Below are 6076 nucleotides of genomic sequence, written 5' to 3' on the forward strand. Positions count from 1 at the left end.
TTAAGGACACGATTGAACATGGTGAATTTGTATCCAAGTGCCTCGAGTACTCCTAAAGATGTATCTCACATTTGTCAAGATACACTCAATGCCATCAAACATCTTGATACATACCAATCTAACACTAACCACGTTACAGGCATTATCATTGCCTATAAACATCTGGCAACTATCACACTTATTGTAACTGATGAACCAACTCCTATGAGGGGTCATGTGATCTTACGAAGCCCTCGTATCTAAAATCTATTCATCACTAAAATATTCAAATTTGATGTGATCAACATGTCACTACCACCTACCTCCTCACTGGATTCCGCAGTGTTGGACTCTCTAGAAGAACTTTCTTATTTCTCCTTCCTTGATTTAGGATTCTGATAATCCTTCCATATGGGTCATGTCATGCCATAAATTCGACACTTTAGCTTGCCTTTGCAATTACTATTGGATTCAGATATTGATCGCAAAAATCCACTATTCCACTTAGAATTCTTCCCCCTCGTAAACATTGCATCTGTAAAAGCACCCACGTCACCGCTTTTCTTTCTTATCGCATTCGACTTAAGTGTCAAGATAACGGTCTCAATGTTAATAGTTGTCTCATCAATGCACAAAGAGCCTTTAAACTACTAATACGATTCTAAAAGAGAATTCAACAGAATACATGTCTGATCTTCATCTTTCATCATCTCATCTACATCCAATAATTTACAAATGAGCTTATTCAAGTTACTACTCAACAGTAGCCATTTCTGTCATCTTCATATTGAACAATTTGTAACTTTAAATATAAGTGATTCTCAAGAGACTTCTTCGCATAAATGTTCTCTAGTTTTGCCCATATATTTATTGTAATTTTTTCTCTCATGATATTATAAAGGACCTCAGCAGTTAGATACGATTGGATTGAGATATTTGCATTCTTATCTAACTTGTTCCATTCTTCTTTTATCATGGTTTCTGGTCACTTTCCAAGGAGTGCATCTTCCAATTCTTGCTAAACTAGAATATCATTCAACTTAACTTTTCATGGTTCAAAATTATTTTTACCGAAATACTTCTCTATGTCGAACTTCATATTAGATACTATTGATACCTTACTTTCACATTTGATCTGTTTCTCGACGTTAGCTCTGATATCATTTATTGGGACTCATGGAAACACACAACAAAATCAAGCAAAATAATCACAATCGCATAAACAAACCCAAACAAAAAGACAATCCAAATTTTATGTGGAAAAACCCTTTAAAGTAAAAAAAAAAAAAAAAAAAACCACAACACAAAGCAACGAATAATGCATTATGAAAGTAATATTACAAGATATAATAGATCTCACCGATTTGAACAACCCTCGAATCTCTTTTGAAACCCTAGTTATGGTCTTGAATCCTTTAAAACAACTTAGAAAACTCTAATTCCATCATTAATCTTGATTACACCTGATATATATACTACCTAATTGAAATAGGAAATAAATTGTGTATTTATGCAAAACTACGCGTGCCTGCAATAGATCCTTCGATGGCATCGAGTAGCAACCTCCAAAATTATTCAGCAATCAACTATGATTTTTTTGAATTTTCTTAATGAAATCGAGCATCTATTAATGGCATCAAAATCATTGACACCTATTAGATGAGATCCAGTAGTCAAATCCTATCACAGACATATTTAAACCATTAGACAACAATCATGATGCGGAGAAACTGACGGAGTATCATACAGACGTCCTGGTGGTCCCCACCGTGGGCGGGTTACACACTCGGTGCAATAGGGGTTAATGCGTAACCAGTTGGCCTTTACACTGTGATAAGCGTTTTTCAGCTGGTTGAGGTGGGCCCTCTGTCGGTCGGCTACAATCCAAATAGAAAAACTTTAATATTCTGGCCGTGTGTCTCGGATGATACTCAGTCACCCATAACTTAGAAATTACATACGTGACATACAGGTAATGCAAATTAAACTGTTTAAACTATATATAACAGCTTAGATGTACCGTGAACAAAGAAAGTACTATGCTTATTTGATCATCCAAGTATCAGATAAGAGGACATTTGTTGGACGGTTAAAATGAATAAGGTCCGATGGTCCTATTTCAACAAACAAGTGTCCACGAATCCAAGGTTAGGATTATTGAGCCAGTCTTATTTTTGGACCGTAAGTTGGTCACTGTTGGTTTCACAAATTAACCAGTTTAATATGAGTTATGTGGTACGTACGTGCACCCTTTCCAAATGCCTGAGTGTCAAGTGTCATGCATGGCCAGAGTATCAAATAACTACCGTTCCAAAAGGCAGAGTACTGGAAAGAATAGCCTGACCAACGATCCACATGCAACCTCTAAAACTCACAACAAACTGGACGGTTAAGAGCTGCCCAAAATAACTGTCGTACATTCCATTCACATGGTGGCCCACTAGATGAAGAGTCTCCATTACCAAACATGTTTGCCACGTGTACCATAAGAAAATTGAATAGAACCTTTATGGAATGCGCGTGTTTTCATTTACGCAGCCCGCGATGCGCATGTGAATTTTGCAATAAGTATGTTTTATATATTTTGATATCCACCATTTAAAAATATTTATTATTACCGTAAATACATTTAATAATTAATTATTAAATTCGACTATTGAGTCTTAGTCGAGTAAAAATTCGGTTGAGCCTTCAAGTCGACCTGGCTGGACATGGAGTTGAGACAAGATTTAAGGGGCGTTTGGCGCATGGGTTTAAAAGGGATTCAGTGGAAGTGGGTTTCAAGATCCCATGGTTCATTGCAAGCTGTGTTTGGGAATCACACAAGGCATGAGTTGCGAAGCCTTTCTTGGAATCAACACCGAGCAAGGGTTTCTACCATCCCACTTTGTGTTTCGTGTACATAGTAGTGGGTGCCATGTGGACCCCACCATGATATATGTGTTTTATCCATGCTGTCCATCCATTTTGAAATATAAATTTTGGGTTTCATCCCAAAAATGTGGTAGATATAAATCTAAGGTGGACCACACCATGGGAAAACAGTAGTGATTGAATTACACCATTAAAAACCTCATAGGGCCAACTGTGCGGTCCACTTGAGATTTGGATCAAACTCATTTTTGGGCTCATACCATAAAATGACATGGAAGAATGGGTGGACAGCACGGATGAAACACATACATCATGGTGGGGCCCATAGAGCACCGACTGGTAGTAGCAGGATGAGTAGCCAATCAGTTTCCCAAACATGGAGTGGGATGGCCTCAATACATAGGATTAGAGCTGTACACGAGCAAAGTAAGCTCGGTAGCTCGCTCAACTTGACTTAGATCAAAGCTGAGTTCAACCGAGTCGAGCTATTTTTTGGTGCTCGAAACGTATTCGAACCAAGCTCGAGCTTGCCCCTGCTCGACTCGACTCGAACTCGGCTCGACTCGATTTGACTTAGCTCAACTCGGTGTAGTGTGTGTGATACACACCCTTAAAAAAAAAAAAAAAAAAAAAAAACCTAATTTACTTTACCCCTTTCGCAAAAAATACCTTACTCGCACACCGCACGCCCTATTTCCCTTCCCCTTCAAAAAATACCCTAACCCTTGTCCATTTCCCCATTTCCTTCCCTCTCTCTTTCAGTCCGGCGGTCCCTGCCCTGCCCAGTCGCCCTTTCCGTCTTCTTCCCTCTCTCTCTCTCTCTCTCTCTCTCTCTCTCTCAGTTTAGCGGACACCTCACCTTGTCCGTCGTGCCACATCAACTGTCCGTCGTGCTGAGCTCGGCTCGAAATCTACTTAAACTCGGCTCGAAGCATGAGCTGCTGTTCTGAGCTCGAAGGCCGAGCCGAGCACGAGTTGGGACTCAAGCAGTCCGAGTCGAGCACGAGCTGGGCAAAGCTCGGCTCAGCTCAACTTGTGTACACCTCTACATGGGATTAACAATCCTCGACACAAGATAGTTGGTCAACTCATCATAAGGATGCACATGGAATTTTGAATTCAGATGTTCTACATGGCTAATTATCTACAATTGCTTTAAATTCTAATTATTAAATATCATCTATTCAGTCATGAAGTGAAGACTTGGACGAGTTTCCAAGTTGGGCTGACCTGGTTGTTGTTAGGTTTGTGCCACTTGGAACCGCGTCAAGCTTTTGAGCCTTTAGACTATGATCCAAACCGTTGATGTTTTACCTAGTAAAATGGTTGGCCACTGCTAGGATGGCTTGGATATATGGAATGCTTCCCTGGGCACCTTCTTACTGGAGCACTCATGCGCACTTTTGCACAGTGTCATGGGAATAGAATCTGAATGGTCCACGTGATATGGCACCCCTTGAAATTGTATGGCCCAACTTTCAGCCTGATACAAAACTCTGGTGGGCCATAGTAAAAGGAAACAATTTCCTCCCTTGATCTACATTTCTCTTTCCTATGGCCCACTAGAGTTCTGGGTCAGCTTGAAAATTTGGCCTGTAGAGTTTCAAGTGGTGCCGCATCACGTAGACCGGCCAGATTCCGTTCCCATGGCACATATAATACACACACACATATATATCCAAATGCCGTGAACTTTTTTGAGAACTCATCATACGATAAAGTGACTCCAAACTCTGAACCATCCACGCGAAGTAGAACCTCATGAAACTCCTAGGGCCCAATATTTATTTCGGTCAAAAACTTTGATGGGCCATGAAAAATGAAAATAGTTTCCTCTCTTGATTTTCATTTCTCTTTGCTATGGCCCACCAGAATTTTATATTGGGGTGAAAATTTGTACGGTGGGGTTTCATAGGATTCCGCATCACATGGACCGTTCGGATTAGACACCCATGACACATGTGCAAAGGTGCACACATGTGGAGTTGTGTGAACCTTTTCACAACTCATCACACGGGATGTGATCTCAAAATTTGAATCATCCATGTGATGCAGCACCCCATGAAACTCCTTGGGCTTAACTTATACCCTTATCCAAAACTTTAGTAGGCTATGGCAAAAGAGAGAAAAATCAAAGGACAACAATTTCCCTTTTCCATGGCCTACTAAAGTTTTGGATCATGGTGAAAGTCGAGCATTAGGGATTTCATGTCATGGGTTGTTGCATCACATGGTCGGGTCAAATTTTGGGCCCACAGCACGTGTGATGAATCATGAAAAAGTCCTCACGAGTTGCTGTAAGAACTGATGTCACCGCAATCCTCCACACACACACACATATATATCCACAATTATTTTCAAATGTTTAATGCTACGGTCAGTGCACTTAATTTAATAACTAAATATATTCTTCTGAATTTAGCGAAGTAAAGACTAGATCTTGTCTTCGAATTGATCTAAACGAGCCGGGTACAGAGTCTAGTCTTGTTCTTGGTTTTTTTTCTTCTTTTTTTTCTTTTTTTTTTTATATGCAAGCTATTGACATGACATGACATGACATGACACACAACTGATGGCAGCTGCTTCAAAATTACTTAAGATAAGAAGTAGATAAACGGCTCACAAAACAACAACACTTGAGAAGATGATCCATGTTCGCAAGAAGAGAGAAATGTTCAAAGGTGTAAGTTTGTTTTTGAATTATTTATTGCATAAAAACCTGGTAGAGCCCAAGATTCTCAAGCCATCGTAATAATAAGACTGTTATACTCATAACTAGGCTTGTTGACAGGATAAAATATTATCAAAATATATTATTTTTTTATTATCAGAGATTGGATCAAATAAGCTTCGGCTTCTTATTGGTTGAAGCTTGAGAATAGGAGTTGAATTGTATGATATCTAATCTCTCATTTTATTTTTTTTTAATTAGCTCAGTGATGGAGTGGTTGGTTATTCAGACCTTCGTTTTAGAATCTCAATAGTTTCGTGCATGCCAGTGAAAAATCAAAAGGCCAGTGCAAATATATTTATTTGGAGTGGTGCCTAATAACCATTTGCTCTAAAATCTTTTGCCTTAGGGGTCATTTGGTACATGGATTTGAGGGGATTTCAAACCCCCTTGGTTGTTTGGCATTATAAAGTAACTAAGGGTTTCAAATCCCCACAAAGAGAAGATTTGAAATCCACCGCAAGAGCTTGGATTACATCTAAAATCCTCACC

This window comes from Magnolia sinica, chromosome 5 (assembly GCF_029962835.1).
Source record: "Magnolia sinica isolate HGM2019 chromosome 5, MsV1, whole genome shotgun sequence".
Lineage (NCBI taxonomy): Eukaryota > Viridiplantae > Streptophyta > Magnoliopsida > Magnoliales > Magnoliaceae > Magnolia > Magnolia sinica.